Consider the following 25,390-nt stretch of genomic DNA (forward strand, 5'->3'; position numbering starts at 1 on the left):
CCTGCATTCTATAGAAAGCTGAAAGAACACAAGATTCAGTTTTGCAACCTTAAAATGAATTAAGAGTTAATATTCATATGCATTTCTAGTTTAATGCTGATTTTTTCTATCTACAACATATACTGTACATCAAGCATGTCAAACTTGCGGCCCGCCACGAATATTTTTGCGGCGCACCCACAACCGGTGCGGCGGCCGTGTGCGTCGGTGAGCGCGTGGGCGGTGGTTGCAAGTTTTGACCGCGGGAGTAGCGAGCGCGGTGGCGAGCGCGGGTGTGGCGGATGCGACGAGCACGGCCGGAAGGAAAAGCTGGCCTGCTGGGACTGGAGTCGGACGGTGGCCGGGCGCAGTCATCCTGCACTCGTGCCGTGTGTGGGAGGACAGCGGGGGCGGAGCCAACACCCCGGCGGAGACAGCTTCAAAGACGTCTGTGAGACTGCCTTCTGCCTCCTGCCTGGAATAAGGTAAGGACAATATTTTTTTGGGGGGGGAGGGAGAGGCCGAGATGATCTGGGGGGAGAGGCCGAGATGATCATGGGGGGGTGGGGGGAGAGGCCGAGATGATCATGGGGGGGTGGGGGGGAGAGGCCGAGATGATCATGGGGGGGGAGAGAGAGGCCGAGATGATCATGGGGGGGGGGGGGAGAGAGAGAGGCCGAGATGATCATGGGGGGGGAGAGAGAGGCCGAGATGATCATGGGGGGGGGAGAGGCCAAGATGATCATGGGGGGGGAAGAGGCCGAGATGATCATGGGGGGGGAGGGGGGAGAGGCCGAGTGTGTGTGTGGGGGGGGGGAGAGAGTGTGTGTGTTGGGGGGGAGAGTGGGTGTGTGGGGGGGGGGAGAGTGTGTGTGGGGGGGGAGAGTGTGTGTGTGGGGTGGGGAGAGTGTGTGTGTGTGGGGGAGAGTGTGCGAGTGGGGGGGGAGAGTGTTTGTGGGGGTGGAGATTGTGTGTGTGGGGGGGGGGAGATTGTGTGCGTGGGGGGGGAGAGTGTGTGTGTGGGGGGGAGAGTGTGTGTGTGTGGGGGGGGAGAGTGTGTGTGGTGGGGGGGAGAGTGTGTGTGGTGGGGGGGGAGAGTGTGTGTATTAGTGGCTGTGTGTATCAGTGGCTGTGTGTGTGTGTCTGTGCAGGCCAGCAGTGACTGTGTGGGTGTCTGTGCGTGGTCAGTGTCTTTGTTGGTCTGTCTGTGTGAGTGTCTGTAGGTCAGTGGCTGTGTGCGTCTGTGCAGGTCAGAGAGAGAATGGAGGGGGGGGGAGAGGGAGATGGGTGGGGAGAGAGAAGAGGGGATTGAGAGAATGGGGTTTGGAGGGAAGGGAGATTGAATGGGGGAGGGTGAGAGAAAATGGGGGGTGGGGGGATGTAGAGAGAGTATTAGGGACAAGGCCGCCAACAGGGGGGTCTGCCAGGGTTGGCGTCCCAGGCCCGGTGAGTCAGTCAACCTCCCTCTCTCTCTCCCCCTCTCTCTCTCTCCCACCCTCTTTCTCTCACTCTCCCACCCTCTCTCTCTCACTCTCCCACCCTCTCTCTCTCACTCTCCCACCCTCTCTCTCTCACTCTCCCACCTCTCTCACTCTCCCACCCTCTCTCTCTCACTCTCCCACCCTCTCTCTCTCCCACCCACCCTCTCTCTCTCTCTCCCACCCTCTCTCTCTCACTCTCCCACCCTCTCTCTCTCACTCTCCCACCCTCTCTCTCTCACTCTCCCACCCTCTCTCTCTCACTCTCCCACACTCTCTCTCTCACTCTCCCACCATCCCTCTCCCACCCTCGCTCACTCTCCCACCCTTGCTCACTCTCCCACCCTCTCACTCTCCCATCCTCTCTCTCTCACTCTCCCATCCTCTCTCTCTCACTCTCCCACCCTCTCTCTCTCACTCTCCCACCCTCTCTCTCCCACTCTCCCACCCTCTCTCTCACTCTCCCACCCTCTCTCTCACTCTCCCCACCCTCTCTGTCTCTGTCTCCCTCTCTCTGTCTCCCTCTCTCTGTCTCCCTCTCTCTGTCTCCCTCTCTCTGTCACCCTCTCTCTGTCACCCTCTCTCTGTCACCCTCTCTCTGTCACCCTCTCTCTGTCACCCTCTCTCTCTCTTTGCCACCCTCTCTCTCTCTCTGTCACCATCTCTCTCTCTCTCTGTCACCCTCTCTCTCTCTTTGCCACCCTCTCTCTCTGTCACCCTCTCTCTCTCTGTCACCCTCTCTCTCTCTCTCTGTCACCCTCTCTCTCTCTCTGTCACCCTCTCTCTCTCTGTCACCCTCACCCACTCTCTCTGTTTTATCTTAACTGCCCTATACCTACACCGAAATAACCTATTCTGCTTTTTTCCAAATCTGACTCTCAAGTTTCACACGGGGGACATCAGAAGACCTCCCCTCCAGTATAGTACCTTGAGGGACTGCAGATCAGGTAAGATCCCAGGCGGGATTGCTGCTTTGGAAATTGTTAAGAGGGGGCATCCTGACACTGGTTAATGGGTTCAGAAGTCATTCACATCTGGGTTTTTTTTTCAGTAAGTGAGGTCATCCGACACACACACACACACTGTACTTTTCGAAATAATCCTACGTTTCCACGAAAATTGAAGTTTTTGTTTTTTTGCGGCCCACATAAACTTAAACCTTGTTTATTTGGCCCGTGTTAGCCTTTGAGTTTGACATACTTGCTGTACATGATAGCATATGTGTGTGTATACATAGAAAGAGCCTGTACTATTGGATATCATATATATTCCATTTGGGTACTGGGAATATGTACTGCTGTATTCTAGAACATAATGTCATATTCCAGTCTCCCGGCACATAACATGAAGAGATTTAGGGCCAAATGTACTAAAAAGAGCTACTGTATGTCATAAAATACCTTCTGGTGTCTATTGACGCAGGAAGGTGTCTCATAGAATAGCAGTGCATAGTGAATATAGGGCCTTAGTCCTGAAGTTAAAAGAAATCACATGAGAAGGCCACAAAAAAATTATGAAACTATATACTTGGTAAAGATTAAGAAAATATGTGTGCATTTTTGCGAAAATATTAAATTAAAGATGCATTATCAGAATCTTATATTTTCATGAATAGTCTGGTGATCTTTTGCAGTAGTTGACTTTAGCTAGATTTTTGATGAATTTCATAATGTTCATTTATGCTTAACGACAAAAACATTTGCATTAACTTTTCACCTTTGCGCTAAAATTTAAATACATCTCTAATCTGAATGAATCCCGGGGATTTAACTTTACCTACTATCCCAAGCAAGTTTCACAAAATGGAAACGGAAGAGCAGTAAGATACTGTACTTTCAAGGTTCCTGTGAAAATACCAGTTGAGTAGAATTAATAGTGATACTTGTCATGGTCATACACATTATATTTTATCACACTAATTAGAAGCTCCAACAAGTTATAAAATGCTGTGTGAGCTATGAACAATAAGTGTGACTTTTTTTTCTGTGAAGGTACTCTATTGTGAGGATTCGCCATTCCAGCGGTTCTGTCCCGTTAACCCTCACCTGTCCTTCAGGTTCAAGAGACACTCAGAAAGGGCATCCCAGCGGCGGTTCGAGTGCGTGCTCGGACGGTCTACATGTTCCCACGTCCAGGATACTCGCGTCCCCCAGTGGCTGTGACGCGCGGTGCGCACTCTTCAGAGTTCCGTGGTCTCCGCTCCCGGCCCCGCCCAGACGTCGGAGGTACGTGGCACAGTAGTCGCACATGTTCCTTCCCCCTCGCCTCGGGTCCCGCCTCCGGTCTCCGCCCCCGCACTGACGCAGGTGTCGTTAGAGGTTCCACCCACACTCCTAATCGGCTGTATAATAGAACCTGCGCGATCCAGCAGCCTATCGGTGAGGGTTCCGCCACTTCCTGGTTGTCTCCCATTGGAGGGAGGTTCCTTATCGGTACTCTCTTGCATTGCCGAGCATAACTCCTGTTTGTGACACTAAACCTCGCTGCATCCTGCCTTGCCTGATTCCTATCCTGCTGCCAGACCCTGCCTTGGACATTGGACATTCTGATACTCTCCTGCACTGACTCTGGCTTTGGCTTAACGACAACTCTGCTTTCTCCAATCCTGACTCTGGCTACTGAACTTTGGAGACAGAGCAGAGGTTCTTGAGTCTCCCAGGAGAGACTAACCAAGAGAACACAGATCTCTGGAGCTGACAAATAAGACTTCTAAACCTGGATGCTGAAATTTTCTGTGCCCACACGGGTGCGGTTCCAGGAGAGCAGAGAAACTTCCCCTACAGCAGCCAGCTAACAGATAAGACTTTTATTAACAAGACTTTTTATATCTGTTCATTTCATGCTATGTGTTTGGGGCTGGGAGACATGCTTAACTAAGGGAGTTGTGAATTGCATAGTATTTCACTAGAACCACTCCCAAGTGAATAGAAGCTTTGTTTCCCCCTTGTTTGGATGGTTTCCTGATGTTAAGGAAAAGGCACAATAAAGCCTTGTTATAATTTCACCTTACAAAAGTCTCCAATTGTGTACCTCTGTGAGCGTCCGTCTACAGCGTTCTATATCAATCCCTACCTCAGCCCCGCGGCCGCGCCTCATTTGTGGTGAGCTACGCGTTACATCAATATATTGCAGATTATTATTTGTTTATCAATATATTTATTCCAAATCATTTATTTTCTTTAAATCATTGTTGTTTTATTTGGTTTCCTTGTCACATTTTCCAGAAGCAATTTCAACAATTTGTACACAGTCAGCTTATACAAAAATACAACAGCAACTATTACTCATAGCTTTCTTAAGAAACAAACACATGTATGTATAATTTTGCTTAATTAGTACCAACAGTTTCCGCAGCACTTTATAGCACTTTATAGTATAAACAATGGGGATAAGTGCAACAGGTAAATTACAACCTAAGGCAAAGGGAGACACTGCCCTGAAGAGTTCACAATGCAAGTGTTATGTTGGGAAGCTTACAGACAAAGTAGGAGAAAAACGTGCATTATTAAAAGTGCAGACAGGTGTGGTCAAGTGCATCTGGATTTCGTAGTAGAGGCATAGAAAGTTCTTTTAAGAGGTGGATTATCAGATGGGCTTTGAATGTGGAAAATGAGAGTGCTTCCCAAATATTGAGTGGAAGAGCATTCCATAGGTAGGGAGAGATTAGTGAAAAAGGTATAAGACGGACGAGGGCTGGAGATGTAAATGGGGGAAATGATGAGACAACCTTGGGTAGAGTCTAAAAGAAAGATCAGAGTCCATACGGTAAGATAAATAGGCAGAATTCCAAACTGTGGAAAATTCAGATTGGATCTGTCTGATGCGTACTCGTATTCTCAAGAAAAGAGAGGAACGCAAAATAGTGTAGATGGTAAAGACATCAAAACTAGGACTGACTTGTTACACAAGTGTAAATCTGGGACTCCCACGTGTGACTCCAAGGACCTGCAGAGGTGGTGAGACTCAAGGGGGTCTACACCAGTCAGTCCTGTTGGGGAACCAACTATGTATGTTTATTCAAATCATTTATATCAATTATTTGACAGATCATTGTCTATGTGATAGAATTGATGTGATTTACATATTCTTCAGTTATTGATTTCACAATATGATTGAAACAATATATGTTTACTAAGAATTTACTGATTGTAAATATGCTCTTGTTTAGTCTCATTTTACTTTTTCCATATGCATTGGGCTCTGTGGATTTAATATATACAGTTTATATGTATCTTCTTTGATATTTCAAGATTACATTGCCCAATGCACTACCTTCGTTACTACGATATTCTTGGCAAATATCAAAGGTTGTTTATCTTTTTAATGATTCTTTTAAAAGTTTTTTTTGTTATTTTGTAACTTTTTTATGTTTATATCATGTTATCTCATTATTTGCATATTGCTTTTCTTTTTCTTTCTTTTCCTTTGATATTGCCCACTTGAAGTGTTAAAATTTTTAAATTCAATAAAGTTTTTTCAATGTAAATTGGATTCTATGACACGCGTACGTCATACGCCGCGCCACGTGACGTAATGACGTCACGTCGATGGGCGTAATTAGTTTCATGCTCGACTCCATCTGGGGGAGTAGCGTTTGATACTTGGGAGCCACTGCTTCGGATAGTGGCTATCCTGTCTATATGCCGCACCCCCCTTGCTGTCGGACTTGATGTGTGCACGTGTTTGTGACGCGTCCGTGCGTGATGACGTCGGACGTCTTCATCACGTGACATACGCGGAAGTATCGGCGATTGGCATGCCTAGATCTCCTCTTTTGTATAAATGACACTCCAAGGGGGTAAATAGTCATTCACCTTGATAAAGGACTAGCGATAGTCTGAAACGCGTTGGTGTGGTTTTTTGTTTCTGATTCATTAAAGTAAGCTTTTATTTATGGGAACGCATCCTTGAACTTTTTCTGGCATTGCCAGGTTTGGATCTAGTGCTCCGTTTTTTTCTCTCTTGCTCTGTTGGGGAACCAAGACAGCGCCACTCTTAGTCTTTTAGCAAACGACTCAATGCGTTTCATTGTGACTCAGCTCCATCAGGTCCTGCAGAGGTGGTGAGACCGAGGCAGGTCTACACTTGGAAGACCCCATATTTGGCATTTTCTGCTTTTTATATGTTTTAAAGGATGTACTCGTTGTAAGTACGTAGTCTATAGTTTTTACTTATACAAAGTTTTTATGTCTTTACCATCTGTACTATTTTGCGTACCTCTCTTTCCTCGAGAATATAAGTACGCATCAGACAGATCTAATAGGTTTTGTCAAGCCTATATAACTCACGTATAACTCCAACGATATTGCGCCATTGGGTTTTGTTTCTGTGTTTTATTTTTCGGTATCCCATGCTCCTCTTACTTGGCGCATTTGTTCAGAAAAAGGAGCCTATGAGACTGTTCCTGTATTTGCTGGGTTTGAGTCAGGGATTACCTTGATTGCTTGCACTGTTTAAGATTTTGTATTCACTGTTGCATGATTTATATTTAACTTTTTCACTAAATTATTTCACTATTTAATCACTATTCCTTTTTATCACCATATTATATTTTACTCAGCTTGATTTTTCAGTCAACACTTTTCACTGGTTAACTGGGGGAGCACCTACTAAAACACACTTTAGAATATCATAATAGGATCTTGCCCAAAACAGGAATGGTGGTTATGTTCTCCGAGGTTAACATACATCCTTAAAACTATCTATATGCAAAAACAATGGCTGTTCTACATCTTTTTAGCCTACAGAAGGCTTAGGCCTTGCCCCCGCTGCCTACAACAGCGTCCGCTGTGGCGGACGCTGTGCGCACGAGAGCCCTCCCCGCAATGGTGCCAGGCCCGCTGCTAGGGGGGGCCGCAGCGCTCGCGTGAGAGCTATTCCTGCTCTCAATAGAATTGAGAGCAGGACTCGTGTCGAGCGATTAGGCACGCCCCCCGGCGGTTCAGCCAATGAGGGCGAACCTGCCGGGTGTCGTCATGGCCGCGCCCCCGTCACTCCTCCGCCACGCCCCCCCCGGTCTCTCCTCCTGCAGTGAGCTGCAGACCGGGGAATCGGCTGAACGCGCCGCCAAAAGCGCGGGCACGCGTTACAGTGGAGAGACCGGGGCCTTAGCCTTAGTGTCACGTTATTGTAGCCTAATGTTGCGTTCGCTTCCATTCTACATTTTTAAGATATTCATAGCAACATAACAAACCTCTTGTATTTTTCAGACTGTTTCTTATTTATATATTTAGGAAGGGGGTGTATTTGAAAACCTAACATCACCACAATGTCATACAGTTTACTGAATTATATTTAAAATAATTTTAAGGGGGAAGGAAATAGTACAACATGACTCACTTTTAGCAGATCACGTGACATCATAGTCACAATTTACTGTATGTTTAATTGACAATGTGGAAGTTAGATTAAATGCCACATCACTCATTTTCCATACACATGTTGTCTATGGATGTCATCTAATAGAGACTTTTCACATTTGTAATCATTTTATTATAACAATAATGCCTCTGGGCCGTTTTCTAACTCTGTGAGAAGGATTTAAAAATTGTAAGTCTCAGTTTGTGTAAAACACACACACACAAAAAAACAAAGGTCAAAACTTTTAAAATGTCACTTCTTCTGCAGTTTTGCATAGAAAATACCTTGAGCCAGTGGGAGGGCTACTTGGCCATAGAAACAGGCTGTAAGAAAAGAATGTAATCCTGCTGGTGTAGTTTCCACTTTCACTGGCAGCTGCAGGCTAAGCAGAAAAGCACAGTGTGAGCCTATTGTTACCCCAGCTGGGTAATAGTTTTCTTATTTTACAGTCAGCAACCAAGGGGGGTTGGGTGTTGCAATAAAGTGCCTTCCAATAAAACTCATAGGAACAGATCACTTTCTGTTCCAGTATGATAATCAGGGATCCATAAATCTTTCATTCCACTTGGATCCTCTGTCACGGTAATTAAATACTTTGGAGGAATGGATACTTATTTTTCCAAACAAACTTACAGTAGGTGGAAATGTTACACTGTTAGATGTAAAATGAAGTATGTGTCCTTCTCATGGTTTGCCTACTCATTGGAACAAGAAAGTACTATTCGATTCCAGACAATGTGCCCGTACTAATGAAGTCTTATTTTTTCATTCATATCAGCATGAGAAATCCAAAGTCCAAACATAATTGTATCTTGATGAAGATTTTATCTTGATCTAGTCCATTTAACAAATATCAGTTTTGATTAAACTCAGCTCAGTACCATTATATCACAACATGGTACAATACACCGGATAAGCACTTAAAACTCTTGTTAAGTGCACTCATACTTCATATGACGTAATTCACTTGTGAAGGAACACTATTAAAAGCCTGATTAATTAAGCCTCGCTTCTAAGCTTCTAACGTCACATACCTTCCTACTCAACTCTGTTTAGAATTCACAAAGAAAGGCTACATAAAAGTATTGTAAGGTTTTGCAACTTTTGTTCAGACTATACTTACCACCATAAATAGCCCACTCATCTTTTTCCTACCAATATATGACCACATTGAAATTCCTAACTCCCTTTAATACTTCATATAAAGAGAGAACACTTCATTATGTAAATGGCATTAATAAAATTGAGAAGCACATACTTTTGCAGTTTGTAACATTTTATAAAATTTTATGAATAACGCTATAGAAGACCCCCCTGGTTTCATTGCACATATCGATGACCCTCAAAAAGCAGATAGTCATGTTAATTACAAACACAGTGAATGTGCAAATGTTTGCCTTTTCCTGTGTTTGCTCACTATAAATTTCAAGTGGCTATGATAGAAATGTTCATTATGTGTACAGGCTTGCTTAGATTATGGATTGGCTATAGACTAGAGATAAACAGAACTTTTAGCAAAACCTTTTAACAAAGCCTGTCTGTCGCTCCCCTGGGTCAACAATGTATCTCTCTTTATCAGCGATGGATTTCCCATTAGGCCCTGACCAAAGCAGCAAAATGTACAGAGGCCCAGCTCTCTTTGCCACTGATTGCCGGAGTAGAGCATAGGGACTCTGGAAAGGTGTCTTACCTTTTCATTCACACCGCCCTCCTCCTTCTGTAGCAAATGACGCTACATTGTTACATGCGGCGCATTGCCATGACAACATGATGTCACATGGGAAAGTGCTACTCCATAAGACATCACAGAGAGGGAAGAAATTATACAGGACATTAATTTCAAATGGCGGTATAAGGCCCTTTAGTTGTGCAGGAAGGTGTCTTATGGCGTAACATGTCTTAGTAAATATGGGCCTTAACATCCTAAACACTTCCAACTATATATTTAAGGATCAATACAGCTTCTAAAATGTGCGCCTTCAAATATGCAGGAATTGCTATTGTCAGCCAGGAGGCAGACTTTATTCTATCTAGACAGTCAGCCTTTTTATTACAAGATACATTCCTTTGCACCAAGTTGTAATCAGGAAAATATAAACCGGTCTTATAAGGGGAGAAGGCGGGTCCAGGTAGCATAGGGGGAATTTATGTTATTAAATTCAGATAGACGGTTCAGTATGCTAGAAAAGTTTGTCTTACCAGGACAAATATAATATGGACCATGTGATCATTTTAACTGCACAAGTAGTTCAGTAAAATGATCTGGAAAATATTAGTAATGAGATATAACTTTGCGTCCCTGGCTAGGGCGACCTGCAATGAGATGGCATTTGGGTTTCCTTTACCATTATTATGATGATGTTTGGGACCTTAAATTTGTCTTTATTCATGGCAAGTGAAAAGATCTCAGGGGCACTTTGAGAAAGACAATAATTACTTTTCACCGAAGAATAATACAGGCATTAAGAACCCATTTCCTAAATACTTTACACATGAATTTACAATTGAATGTTTGGTGCCACAGGGAGACAGAGTCATATTTATTAAGCGGTGTATACACTATAAGACATCTTACAGCCAATTTAAATGACTGGGGTGTACAGAAGGTGTCTTAGGGCTTAGCCCCACTTAGTAAGTTTAGCCAAAGGGCCACTTGGTGAAGCCCCCCTACAGTTAGTGTAATAGACCAAACCTTATCCAATACACCCCACATTGTTATAACAAACATAAAGACATACTGCTGATGTAAATGGCAATTCTGTCCTGTTTGATTGTTTATCAACTGGAAGTAACATGTCAAACGTTTCAATATGACTGATGAGTATGATTGTAAATAAGGGTTGGCACTTTCACTGGTATTTATATATACACATACATACGTGTGTTTATGTATATTGTGCATGTATTCTGTGTCTACAAATGTAACACACATTATTATTCCGGATGGTGTGTTGAACCTGTTGTAATACACCAACTAGTGCAATAAAATGTGTTACATGTGTATGTATAATGTACATATATGTTGTGTTTGTATGTATATAAAGCAGGGGAGCACAAACTGGAGGGCACGCAATTTTGTAACGGCGGGGGGCCTGCACTTACAGAGGCTCCGCGCTCTTCTCCACAACATTTTAATTGATTGCCGAGGGAGAGCGCGGGGCATCTCTAATTGTCTCTTACCTGCTCTCCGGCTTCTCCTGATATGCGTTGCTCTGACAACGCAACGTCAAATGGCAACATGAGATTGCATGACAATGCGACGTTGCATTGACATGACAACGTGATCTTGCGTTGTCATAACAACGTGACGTTGCGACATAACAGAGAGATGCTGGCGAGCATGTTAGAGAGCAGGCAGGGGGGTGCGACTTAAAAAGTTTGCGCACCCATTATATAATGCATGCATAGCATGTCTGGTGTGATGTGTGATGTGTGTGATTGGGACAGATTTTTTTCATGCTGCATGTATCTAGTGTGTGTGTGTGTATACACATGTATATGCTTTGTGTTTTTGATGAGCATGTTTCTTGGGTGTCTGTATGCGTGTGGAGCTTGCTTATTGTATGGTTTGTATAGAGGGGGTTACCAGGACATCATTCGTGGATTTGGTGGCTGCAGGGGCATGGCCGGCCAGTGCTGGAAGTTGGGCTGACAAAGGTCAGGCCCAACATCCATGTCTGGCCTCTATTGCCTGCCGGGCCCCGACCATCACTCCCCTGCTGCTCCTCCAATCAAGCCCCACCCCCACACGCCAGAAGTTGGCCCGCTTGGGAGGACCCCAGGTAAGCGTGTGTTTGTGTGTTTCTCCATGGCCTGACTTTTTCAATGGGTGGGTGAGATAAGTCAGCAGGGAGAGGTGGGGCATGAGAGAGAGAGAAGTGGGGGCATGAGGGAAAGAGAGAGAGAGGTGGGGGCATGAGGGAGAGGTAGGAGGAGAGAGAAGGGAGGGGTCTTGCAAGGCCACCGAGACTGGGGGGAGGGGGTTCTGGCCCCTGGGAAAGCGGTCTGCGGCCCTGTGTGTGTATGATGGGGGAGTCTGGTATGTGCGCCACCTGATTCTTTGGCCAGTGTGTTGGACTTGCCCCCCCCTCCCCCTTCCTCTGGGCTAAAATTTGCCAGGCAGCCCCTGGTGGCATTGGGGCAGTGTGACATGGGGGAGAAGTGTCAAAAGTATGGAACTTCGCAGTATGAAGACTTCCTGGCCGGAAGACTTATTGTCTCCACAAGGACAGTAAGTCTGGCTACATCTGTATACTGTATAATGAAATATCCGTGCTGGGAAAAAATGTATTGTTTGTTGCTATAGAACTTGATTTTGCGCTAACAATTTAAATAAAACTTTTTAGGGTTTATGACAAAGGAACTTGGTGGATGATTTTGATGCACTTTTTGCGTTTTTTGGGTGACACATGCCATTTACAGTATATCTGTATGTCAAGTGCAGGCCATTGCTGTGAGCTGATGGCATTAATTGAGAAATGTGCTTGTAAGAGATGTGTGCAGAGGTTCATATAATGGAGACGATTAGGGTGAAATTATATCTTGGTTTTATTGAGCCTGTTCCTTTATCCAGGCAAAACATACAAAAACAACAACATAACAAACCCGTATCCCTTTGTAAGGACTAACTTACTTCCCCAGACCCTCTGCAGGACTGGAGGGATATTCCCATTACCAGCCTATCACCCCAAAGTCTCAGGAGGTACCTTAAGCAGGTGTCCCTCCATGTCAGTCTCTGGCAAGTTCCTGGATCTTCTGTGTCGAGGAAATATAGGTCTCTGGTTGTCTGGATGTCTTGATCTCAGCACACCTTTGTGCTCAAGACAGTGTCTGTGTGCAGGTTTCTCTGCTTTCCTGTGTCAGCCCAATTGTGAGCTAAGGAATCTCTCTCCTGTGTCTCACATGAGCTGTCATTAGTCCAGGTGGAGACTAGTTAATTGAGTGGCTGAAATTAACTATCTCTCTGTTGACTTCTCGGAGCTTGAGTCTGCTTTATTTAAACAGGGATTAGTCCCTGTTAAATTGCTAAAAAGAATGTAAAAAAGGGTGCTCCTAAAATAGATGGTGAAACAGTGCAATCACTAGAAATAAAATTATTACTGATAATCCATTTTAAGTGAATAACATGTGGACACAAAATGTGCCAATGGTGTAAATTAAAAAAGTGTACATGTGCAAATATAGATATATAGCATTCTTAAGACAGCTCAAAAAACTCTCTACAAAGAACCATTCTGATGGTTCTTCAATCGCAGTGGAGTCTTCGGTAAAGGGGAGCACAGGTCCACATTAAAAAAGAAAAATACCAATAGTGCAGTATATGGAGGCTGGGATGATGATATGTGGATTCAGAATAAAGGAAAAGGGTACTCACATTTCCCAAAATATTGCAAGCATATCAGAGACACTCCCTCTCTCTGAAAGGAGCTAGGAGATCGTCTGGGGACTTTTAAAGATGGATAAATTGAGAAATGACATAAAAGAGAGAACTTACAATAAAGTAAGGAACTCCCCCAAAGAACAAGGGTACTCAAGGTAAAAAAAGAAAAAGTGTATTATATCAGGACTGAATAAAAATAGATCAAAACAATAAAAATAATTGCAGTCACCAAAGGCCGGCAAGTTCTAATACATGCATTAAATAAACATATGAGACCATGGGTCAGGAGGGGTATCACATGCACCCTGTCCTGAAATATGTACAAACGTACATGGGAACTTTAAAGCAATATCAATGCATAATCAGGCCAGAGGATATGTTAAATCAAAGTAAATATTACCTAATAACATGGCACGTAACGGTGTTTCCCTCACCTGATCGCAGATAGAGGCCATTACAGGGTAAGTGGTGCATATACCTGTTGGCAACAGGAGGGCTGAGTCGTCAGCCGATGGTAGTGGGGACACAGGAACAGGCTTCTGGAGTTCATACCCCACATATCTCTATATCAGTGCAGCGCCTCCATCTACCGTAGAATCCAGGAATTGAAGGTGATCTTCCATGGTAGAACTTATTACCTCTCCCCCCAGTAAGGTCACGCACCAGGCAGGAGGTACATTGCAAACAGGAACGGGTTTATTACTATACTCTGCAGTAACAGGAACAAGGCAGAATCTGCCCAATTCAGTCTCTCAGGATTCACCGGATGATGTCCCTGGACCGCCACTACAGGCCAAGGGCACCCATAGCCATCCTAGCTCTTCCCCACCTCTCTAGCGGAGGCAAGGTACACACTAATTCTCTCCCAAGGGGAAGAGGAATAGAGTAGGCCCAATATGCAGCCTCTCCAATGTGTGACCTGCCTTCCTCAAGTGGGGGAAGGCACTCTTAACTTTAGGGCAGTCCTGCCCTTAAGTATAACCAGAAGGCGGGCACCCCGTTGTCCCAGCTATAACAGGATGTACCACCCTCTGCTGTCACTCAAGTGCAGTACCAAAGGTGAGGGGGAAAACCCTATACCAACTACTGGCAACTTGATAGTGCCAGGGTTTACTGTCAGCCCATTGGGCAGAATAGTAGTTAGGGGCGACCCTGCTACACGGTATATACAGAAAGGTTGTATAATGGATACACCAAGAAAAATAACTTAGTACCCAAAGTTAGGAGGGGATATTGCTCAGTAGTAAATACACAGAAATGTTTAAGGACCAATACACCACAATACAAAAGCTAACACAGAATTATAAGGTATATATACTCAACATATCCTTGTGCTATGTACTCAAAATCGTTGCCTAGGTAATCAGAGCTACAGTGTTCTCTTTCAGATACAAGTGGAGAACACATAGTGATGTGCATCCCAGTCTCCGGTGATCTCTGACTATTCGTGCATGCCACAATGATATCACCAAATGCGCGTTTCGCTACCAGCTGCATCAGGGACGTAAAGAGTACCTTGTATCAGCAAAGTCTAAATAGTCCCAGTGTGATGATGTTGCCCATGTAGGAGCCCATAGGAAGACAAAGAAGGAGTATTATAAAGGCTAGAATCTCACATAATACAACCAATAATAAATCAACCTAAAACAATATGGGGACGGTGGAAGAGAGAATACCAGGTCTGGTTTAAATTCTGTATAAGATTATAGTTTTTTATCGTCGTAAAATCGATCTAAAATATACGAGTAGATAGCTTTAGAGCGAATTCAGTTTAAATACACAGTCTCTGTTACCTACAGACATTATTTGTGATCATAAAGTCCATATAATAAAAGGTACACACAGAAACCCAGTAAGCACATAGAAACCCCAATATATATATTTATATTAGTGTCAAAAGGAGTGCTACTGGGCGTGGCACTGTATACTATATCCAATATGACAAAAATACACAGTGAAATACTAATATATATATATCTTGAAAAAAGGGTCATTTAGTTTAACCCTTTGGCCAAAGCATTATAAGCCTGCGAGCCACTTATTTATTTATTTATTTATTTATTTATTTATTTATAAAATATTTTACCAGGAAGTAATACATTGAGAGTTACCTCTCGTTTTCAAGTATGTCCTGGGCACAGAGTAAAACAAAATAATACATGGTTACAAATACAGTTACATAAATGAACAAGGTATACATTATATACAAGATATTGCATGCACAGTTAAAGAAAATATATATTATGAGCGTATGAAACAGTTACAGACCAGATTAAAGTGTGAGACAGCCTTAGATTTGAAAGAACTTAAGCTGGTGGTGGATATGAGAGTCTCTGGTAGGTTGTTCCAGTTTTGGGGTGCACGGAAGGAGAAGGAGGTACGTCCGGGAACTTTGTTGAGTCTTGGGACCATGAATAGTCTTTTGGAGTCTGATCTCAGGTGATAGGTACTGCATGTGGTAGGGGTGAGCAGCTTGTTCAGGTAGCTGGGTGATGACCAGGCATGACCAGATATCGCAGGTCTTAACACTAACTGATTAAAATTCTTATTTACCTGGTCATGCCTTGAAGTGGCTCGCAGGCTTATAATGCTTTGGCCAAAGGGTTAAACTAAATGACCCTTTTTACAAAAGATATATATATAGGTATTTCACTGTGTATTTTTATCATATTGGATGTAGCTCTGGGCTCCCTTTGTGTTTTGTTTTTTGTCATGTGATAAAAGTGAAAGATATAATGAAATATCAAATTGAGACCCTTAATGAAAAAGCAAACGTGCATGGATTAAACATAACTCCATATGAATATTATAGATTGATTGTAGACAAATAGTCTGCAGACAGGGTGATATTCAAGAAAAGAATAAGTGGTCAGATATAGAGAAAAAAGCATAACTCTTCATAAACTATTTGGGGCAACTGTATTCAGATCAATACATTTAGAAATTTAATTTTAGTACGTAGGCACAAACAAGCGCAATTTAAAAGGAGATTTCCATGTGCTCATTTTGTACTAAAAAGCCATTTGCCATGCTTAATACATAGGCCCCAAATGAATGGTAAAAACTATACAGATCAACGTGTGCTTGTTTTTTAATGTAATTTAAGATATCATGTAAGGAGCTTGGTTAGGAGGGTTAGGGACAAACTAGGGCCCAGATTCACAGAGCAACGTTATTGACTTACACTACCGACACGATTTATTCGAGCAGGGCTAGTTCCGCAAGCCGGGGGATGCCCCGGCTTGCCAGCCCCACTCCCTCGGCGTGCCGCGCGTCACCGATGCGCGGTCACGAGTCATCGGGTGCCAGCGCCCCCTGCACGCGCGTCCAGGGCTCCCAGAGGGAGCCCTGGTGTCCCGCGATGTGGGGGACGGCGGCAGGGGGTTCCGGGGGACCCGGCGGACCCGGCAGCGGGAGGGAGAGCGCCCCGATCGGAGGGCGCTCTTCCGCTGCTTCGGCGCGCGCCCGGCACCCTCCGAGAACGGGCAAATGCTCGAATAAACTCGGCCGCAGCAGTATGTTGACGCATCATTAAGTGCTAACGGGTATCTTCAAAGCTTCACTAACACTGCGTTACGCGCTGTTTTCAGCCATCACAGGCCTTGCGTTACTACAACGGACGTTGGTGCTAATGATATGCAAAAGAGGTGTTCCCTGTACCAACGCCAATCCACAGAGCTCTGTGATAGTTAACGTAGGGATTTAACAAGGCGTTAGTTAGCTATGACCTAAAGTGGTGTTAGCTCCATTCATATCATGAAATATGGATTTTGCTGGAGAGGAGAGAGTCCTATTTTGCTGGAGTCCAAAGTGCCGAGAATGAATCTGCATCGCCACAGCATCACACACGGAACAAGAGACAGTCCTGTCGGCGAACATCTCTCTGACTCTGGCCATAAAATGAACGATCTGAAGGTGGCCATACTCAAAGGTAATCTTAGAACACCGAAAGAGAGACGGTTGCACGAGCACACATTTTTACAACTGTTCGGGACACTTAGCGGTGCCTAAACAAAGACCGCAGCTTCATGAGTCACTAATCAGAAACAAGAGAACTCTCTTCCCATGAGTGCTAAAGGCCACGTCTGTACATACTGTGCAAAATGAATGCACACACAGCTGTCTCCTACACATATATGTACAATGTAATTCTATCCTTATATACCAATAGGTACCACATTCCAAGAGACACTGTTTTTAAGTAAAACCCTTGCTTGCTTTATCCATTGTAACACCACCGGAGGAAGAGATCAGTGTATCTCGAAAGCTAACACAAATAAAAGCAATTTGTTAGCCACAGAACGGTATCGTCTATATGTTTTTGATTATTATGCTCGTCACACACACACACACACACACACACACACACACACACACACACACACACACACACACACACACACACACACACACACACACACACACACACACACACACACACACACACGGGTAGCGCTTGCCGCGGTTACTTACATATATAGATATACGTAAATCCCCGCTCATGGGCACACACGCTCACCGGTGCTCAGGTAAACAACAAAAAACTGACTTTCTAGCGTGCTCAACTACCCGCAATGCCCCCCCCCCCGCACACGCAAATGCCAGGACACCCGGCGCTCAAGCTTGGGGCGCTCTCCAAGGATGAGCATGCTCAGTGCCAGCGGGGACTAACCCTTAGGCCTGGGACATAGTAAGTTCAACCTCGCTGAGGCAGGCTGAGCCACGCTAAGCAGATGTACTAACCCCCTGCATCTGTCATCAGTTTCAGTTTCCCCCTCCGCATGCGTGCTGATGCGTGCGGAGGCTCAGAAACTTTGCCGAGACAGGCAAGTTTCAAATTTTCCGCTCAGGGAAGTGAAGGAGCGGTCACGTGACCGCTCCCATCCAATGGGAGTGGGGGAATAGCCCTGCCTCCCGCTCCGCCTCCTGACACGCGTCTGCCCCGCCTCTGCCCCGCCCCCAGAGCGCGCTCACTGCCTCGCCTGCAAGGACAGAAAAAAGCACCATTTTCAGCAGGCGAGACACAGCAGGAGCGCGGCTCAGCGCGGCTGAACCCTCTATGTCCCAGGCCTTAGACACCACATGGAGAGACATCTGTACACAAAAAGAAGCACACCTGAGATATTTATTAATATGGATATACACAGGGAAGTGTATCTGGAAGCACTTCACATATCATAAACAACTTTATAGAAGACAAAGTTCAATTAAATGTTTTAAACTGATATAGCAGGGTCACCTTTCCTTATCTCCGATGTGAGGGGGAACTGCTCCGCTCCTCCGGCAGCCCAAGACTAATTTGCGGTGGCCATTTTTGGGAATCACGGAACTACAACCCCTAGAAGACTCATGAGAAAGTTGTGGTTGCTATCTTGGGATGGCTCCGCATGTAATGAAGCGGGACTACAAGTCCCATAATCCTAGCGGGGGGGGGAGGGCCAAGACACATGGGATGTCCCACCCAGCCAATGGGATGCCTACAGCCTTTTGGAGCAGGATATCCTCCGCGGACAGAGAGCCATCGAATGAGTCAGCAAGGAGCCTCTGGAGGGAGAGGGATTGTTGCAGGAGCAAGCCAGTGCATTTCCACTAGGCTGCAGTAGAGTGACAACTCTAATACAGAGTGCTTTTCCTGGTAATGTACAGGTTAATAAAGGCTTCAATCAGACTTAGAACTTTGCAACTAATATTGACAGATTTACTATAAATCATTCTTCCTGTTATTACACAGGTTATTAAGAATTTATATTAGCGTTAGGGACCCCTGAATTGTGGTCTGCCGTGAAGTTGGCTCAGGGGCTTACAACAATTTTGGCCAAAAATGTCAAACTAAAAGACCATTTAATTTAATAGATATTTATACATATATATTTAGGCACTGTACCGTGTATGAGTTTCACTAGATGTGCTAAAACTGAGCTTTGTCTGTGTTTTATGTTCTGTCTCTGGTTTTAAATGGTGTTTATTATTGTCTGAGTTTTATTGTGGGACCACAGTAAAGACGAGTTATATATATATTTTGGTTGTAATAGTATTATTGTTGAGTATATTGTTTCCTATGGAAACAGGAGCAAATCCCGCCTAAGCTGGGATCCTCATATGTGGAGGTGCTGCACCGAGAAAGAGAGAGATATAGTACCCCAGGCTCCCCAGAAGCAGAGGCGTTGGCCTCTGAGCCTCACAGGTAATAGCAGCACGCGTAATCGCCTGCGGTTTCCCATAAGCACAGTGAAAGGGGGTTACACTAGATTAGCTGATTATTGCATTACTAATACAACATATGCCCCTTTTGCAATTGCAAAATAATTGGCAGGTGGAAAATAGTCCATTTTGCTTTCTACACATTTGCACATCAGTATTGATAATTTGCTAATGTTTTCCACCTTGAACAAAGTCTTCAATTGTACATCTCTAGACTTGAAAGTGCTATGGTTTAGATTATAAGGTTTTAATGGGTTTTTTTTTACTACAAACATCAACACAGAAAAAATCATGACAGGAAAATTGTTTGGTTATGACATGGCCATGTTGCAAGAGGGATTCCCTACACACTGAATGCAAGATGAGCCCAATTTAGTGGCATTTATAGTGACTGACATCTCTTAGGTTGTGTAAGCTTTCTGCAACCTTCTTTTGTCAGAAAAATAAGATGGAGCATCTTATTGTTATTTAGTTCCCCCCCCGGAGTTTGTGTCCTATTGTGAAAACTTGCAGTGTCTTTTTTTTTTTTTTTTTTTTTTAAGTGTTTGTGTTTTATAGGGTTTAAGTCCCAGAAAAATTAGATTTTCTTTTAAGAAACAGTTTTTCCTGGAGATAATAATAATAAAATAAAAAATACTTACCACAAATGCATGTTTATTATTTTTCAAATCTTTTCAAATTCTTCCATTCTACCAAGATGTTGAATTTCCAGAGCTCTCCTTATAGATCACACACATCAGTAAATTGTTGACATTTAATCTCATGAAGTCCCACAATACTTGGCCTTCACTGTAATTTACATATATAAATGTATATAATGTGTTATTGATAGAGTAACACAATGTAATAGTAAGTCTTGGAATAATAATGTCTGTTTTTGGTCATTCAATAATGAAAATAGTAGGTTATTATATAAACATAGATGGGTAAAACGGTCCTGGCATGCTTTACTAGCATAAAAGATGTCAAATGAAAGCATGCCTCTTACAATAAACAATGTGTGCTCACTCAGCCTTGGGTAGTGATATACAAAGCCTAAAAAAGCAAAAGTGGCACACTGGTCTTTTAATTCCATCAATGATTTGGTTCTACAAGCATGGACCTTTATCAAGATAATGTAATAAATGGAAGGCATCATCACCTTTATACAATGCTCATTGGCCACCAGAAGTGCAAAATTTATCAGTTCTCAAAACACTAATGCTGCATTGAGAAAGGTGTGCTTGTGTAGGACCAAAATCAGCGAAATTAAACTTATTGGACATTATAACAACAAAGCACGCTGTTCTTTACAAATCACACTTTAGAATACAGGAAAAATATTATGTAATAAGTACAAACAAAGTCACGCAACAGGAAAAATAATCCTTCCAGTGAGTTTACAATCTATGGCCCAGATCCACAAAACGGTGCTAAACATTAGCACCCCTATACTCTTATTCATATGAATGGGAGCTGGGGCATGCTTAAGCTTAGCATCCTTGTGTTGGTCTAAACCATAGTGGTTATCACTTGACAAATGATTTGACTGAGTATTACCATATCTCGAGCACAAACAAATGACTGGTATAACGTTGTTGAATCTGTAATCCACTATCAATGTAGGAGATATTTATATTGCTAGTAAGATAGGTAGTAAGGCCGTGACACATTTTCCAAGTTATCAAAGGAAATTCTTATTTTTCCTAAAATTTGTCTTACTCTTACTTAAATATTCAATTGGAAATGTTTGATATTACCCTTTATAAACTACGTTATCTGGTGGAATCAGACCAACACTGTTAAACAGTTTGTACATTATTCTGTGTGTACTGTATGTTAGACTTCCAAAAAAAATATGTAAGAATATAATTTCTGAGAATCCACTTTCTGTGCTTAAAGGTACATAACTTCAAAGGAAATGCAGATAAAAAACAATGAGAACAAATAGGACTAAAATTATTTTGACTAATGATTCCATGGGCATTGGAACTAATCTGCCATTATTCTGCTAGTACTGTATACTATGCGTGAAAAAGAGAATCGGTGTGCATGAACCTTTCAGTTATTTGAATTTTTATTTAAAGTACTGAAATCACAACTTTTGTTATAAAAAAGATAATATCCCAGGGGCGATATAACATAAACTATTATATTGGTATAAAAATTACAGAAATTGTACTATACTATAGCAGTTTCATATAGGAAGTGATGGTTAAGAAAATGCTAACAATGATTTCCTGAAACTAGAAAGTTTAATGAACCATGTTAAAATAATATATCTTTAGGGCAGCTTTGCTATGAATCCATCCACTATAACTCTCAACATCCCTATAAATATGGTACATCATTTATGCAATATTGAATAGAATACATGTCTTAATATCATCTTTACATAAGTAGAAAAAGGGGACAGGAAAGTGCATTAAACAGCTCTTTATTTTCATTTGAAAAGTTAACAATGTGGAGAGGGTAAATTGCTTCACAGGAAGTTAGGCATCTATACCATGGGGATATGGTGTAAAGGGTTAATTTAACGCTTGACCCATTAAAACCATTGACTGCAGTGAGAACCTTGTAAGGCTGATCAGATGATTATTTCTGTAGGATAAGTGGTTGAAAACTGAGCTGCACTAGTTCATGTAATCAAGGGAAATCGGCATAAAAGAGAAGATGCGGCTGAGTAAAGACAGAACAGCTACCTGAGATTCTATTACTTGTCGTCTTTCAAGCATAATAATGAGATTATAGTAACCCTAAACTGGCTGAGAACAGAAATCTGGCTGTCTGTCAAGTTCATTGTGTTGCTTTTTACAACACTCCAGATCTGGTTGCTCTGAACCCTCAATAATTATACCAAGAAGACAGACTCAAAGAAACCCTTTTGAAACCTGGAGCTTTGTCAGGCTCTGGCTTATGACCAGTGTACCATTGTTTTTAACATAATATACTTGTTAATGTTTATCATTTTCTTCACCGTGTATATGTACAATGTTTTTTTTGCCAAAAGCATTTCCTTACCACTTCATACACAAGTTGATTGTTAATTGTGAATGAGCTGGTTGTAGATCTAAAAGCTTGCTAACTCTTACCCCCCCCCCCCCATATTCTGACCTTCGTGTAGGTGCACGGAAGAGGCTTTGATTGCAATCATATTCTTCACATCCTTAATTAAGAGACGCACGCAAATCGTTCACGTGAAATTAATTTGCTAAGCATTGTGTTTTCATTAAAACAAATACATTGAATTAAAATAGCTGTACAAAACAAGGTTAAAATATTGCACTCTGAATAATAAATTTTCCTTGACCCTATTCCCCCATTCCGATATCAGCATCAATATTTTGTTGTCAACCCAAATTAAAATAAATATTACAATACATTTGCATTTCTTAATATGGTACTGACTTACAATTATGACCAATAACACACGGATGACAAACATTATGGGTCCCAAAATATTTGCCCCTTGGATAATCTGTTTTGAAATGAAATATTGACAATCTATTGTCCATTATAAAAATGAACTGAACAAATGACAATAACCATTGTTTGGAAGGAGTAACGATTAGGCGATGGGACTTGTCTCGAATTCTAGAGCCATTTGTATCCAACGTTACCTGTGTAATAACTTCCAATATATTACATTAATTATTTTAGTTGAATACAAAGTGGAACTTTTCTTATCTGTTCACTGTGTTAAGACGTCAGGTCCATTCCAAAACTTCAAAATGTGGCATATTCTTTTAATTTAGAAAACATGCACATTAACTAACTATTTTTGTCCCCCTTTCCAAAGTCCTAGATTTTGAGAAAAATATTTAAACTCTGGTCCTCATACAGTATATGGAATAGAAGTCTACTAAACTAATTCCCTACTTCAAAATGTTGGACAAATAGTCTTTTTCCTATATGATTTATTTAATGAATATGAAATAATAGATAATATATAACTTAAATGTGCAATATATTTCTATGAAGTAAACTTTAGTACAGTTAATGTTCAATTGTTATCCCAAATGATGTACAAATTAATACACTGGATGCAGTCAACAAATTAAACTGGAGTTTTGAACGAGTACATGTATTAATGGTACAAAAATAACCACAAATATGAAATAACTGTTGTTGTGTAATATACTTTTGTTGAAATCCATGCTATACCAGGCAACACACACAAAAGACCTGCAAATGTTAAAATACATCACTACAAACTATAAAATACAATGTCTTCAAAAAAAAAGAGGAAAAGTAATGCATACCAAGTTATTCAGTACATTTGATAAGTGTCTTGTGCGTGGATAATGTTTCTTTTGATAACTACTGTATGTTTATGTATATTTTTTATTACTGGAGTATCCTTATGTATCACAGAAGGGCGAAGTATCTAGTGCACAATGTATATTAAATTCATCCAACTGAATGATCACCTCAACTAAAGTAAACTCGTCCTCTCTACCTTTTCACATACTGGTTCTCTTCAGAGCAGGGGGTCCAAATAGTTGCTGCATGGGACATGATCCTAACTACAAGTATGTTTTTCAAGCTTCAGTCATGTCAAGTTCTGTCAGACCATTTAGGCCATGTATTCATCCATATTTTAGTGTTGGTGATGTCAAGACATTTGCCTGACATTCTAAACAGCAAATCTCATGTACCTGTAGTTGTGGAATTAATCTCATCAGAATAGTCGTCTGGCAAACCTCGGCAAAAAAAACCTACAAATATGATGACATCACGACTTTCTAAATTGGTGACTTGTATGTGTAGTTTTTATTGCAAGAATAAAATCTGTTAATAATAAATCCTATAAATGATTCAAAGCTTTATGTTAATTGATGGGTAGTAATAATAAAAAAAGAAGCATTACACTCCATCATTGATATATAATATGTTGAAGAGTTATGAATAATAGTGTATTGGTTGATTCAAAAAAATAAAAAGTAATAGCGAATCCAAGTGCTGCTCAAGACAAAGGCATCCCAGAAAAAAACTATAGTGTCAATGAAATAAATGTCCTGCCAGTTAGAGTGGACCATTTGCCCTGCCCGGGTGTCCACTTCAACACATCACGCGTCTTAGCGAGAACTCGTAGTGAGTGACAGTCCAAATTAATACAGGGGATCCTCCCAGCGAGCCCCTGCATGTTATAAGCAACTGGTAGTGAGGGGTTACAAACACAAGGAACCTGAATCCACCTGTGAGCTACCTGCATAAGAAATCCAGGGTATCCAGACTTTTTGCAAGTTATGGCATGTGTCGTTCAGGAAACTAGTTAATTTTCCTTCATACTTATAAACCATAGGTTGTTCCTAATGACCTGGATTGATAGTAGCTTGTTTTGTTTCCAGAGAATCGCTATGGAACATCTCGTTGCTGTTACAATATGGGTTATTAATTTGTTTTTTGCCCTCGTGTGACCTTAGAGAGGCCTATTTAAAAGAAATAGCCATGGGTCTAAGGGGATGTCTTGGTTCGAGATCTGTTGAAGCTAGGTTCTCACCAGTCTCCACAGCTCGTGCACCCATGGGCAGGAGCACCACATATGGAGGAAAGAGGCCACCACCGCCTTGGGGCACAGAGGGGAATAGCCTGGTACATATTTAGAGATATTTTCGGGTGTCTTGTACCAACCAGCATCATAAATTTATAAGCATTCTCTCAGACTGTTGAACATATTGAGCTTTTAGCTACTCAATCAAAGATTTTCTCCCAATCTTCACCCAGGTCTATCTCCCACCTCCTGATAAACCCAGGTTTTTCCTGAGATCCTGAGTCCAACAGAGAGAATTGCCCATACAACTCTGAAATAAGCCTCTGGTCGGAGTCCACCCTCAGACACAGTTTTACAAATAATGTAACAGGGTTAGCGGGCAGGACTTTTGTATAGAAAGCTCTAATTTGAAAATAACGGAAGATCTCCCTCAACGGAATTCCCCTTTCTTTTACGAGTTTGTCAAAGGGGATCACATTAAGATCATTGCTTGTATCAAGGAGTCTGCTGATATTGGCT

General features: G+C 42.3%; 1 long non-coding RNA gene across 2 annotated transcripts; it reads left to right on the forward strand.

The window, feature by feature from the left end:
* The first annotated feature begins 238 nt into the window (after positions 1-238).
* On the forward strand, positions 239-4,836 carry LOC142491054 (uncharacterized). 2 transcript variants are annotated; one of them, XR_012800243.1, is made up of 3 exons: positions 239-464; positions 2,341-2,404; positions 3,449-4,836. It is a non-coding gene; the product is annotated as an uncharacterized LOC142491054 (long non-coding RNA). The 2 variants fall into 2 exon arrangements; XR_012800242.1 differs by having other exon boundaries at positions 3,514-4,836.
* Positions 4,837-25,390: the final 20,554 nt, after the last annotated feature.

Source organism: Ascaphus truei, chromosome 3, assembly GCF_040206685.1.
Source record: "Ascaphus truei isolate aAscTru1 chromosome 3, aAscTru1.hap1, whole genome shotgun sequence".
Lineage (NCBI taxonomy): Eukaryota > Metazoa > Chordata > Amphibia > Anura > Ascaphidae > Ascaphus > Ascaphus truei.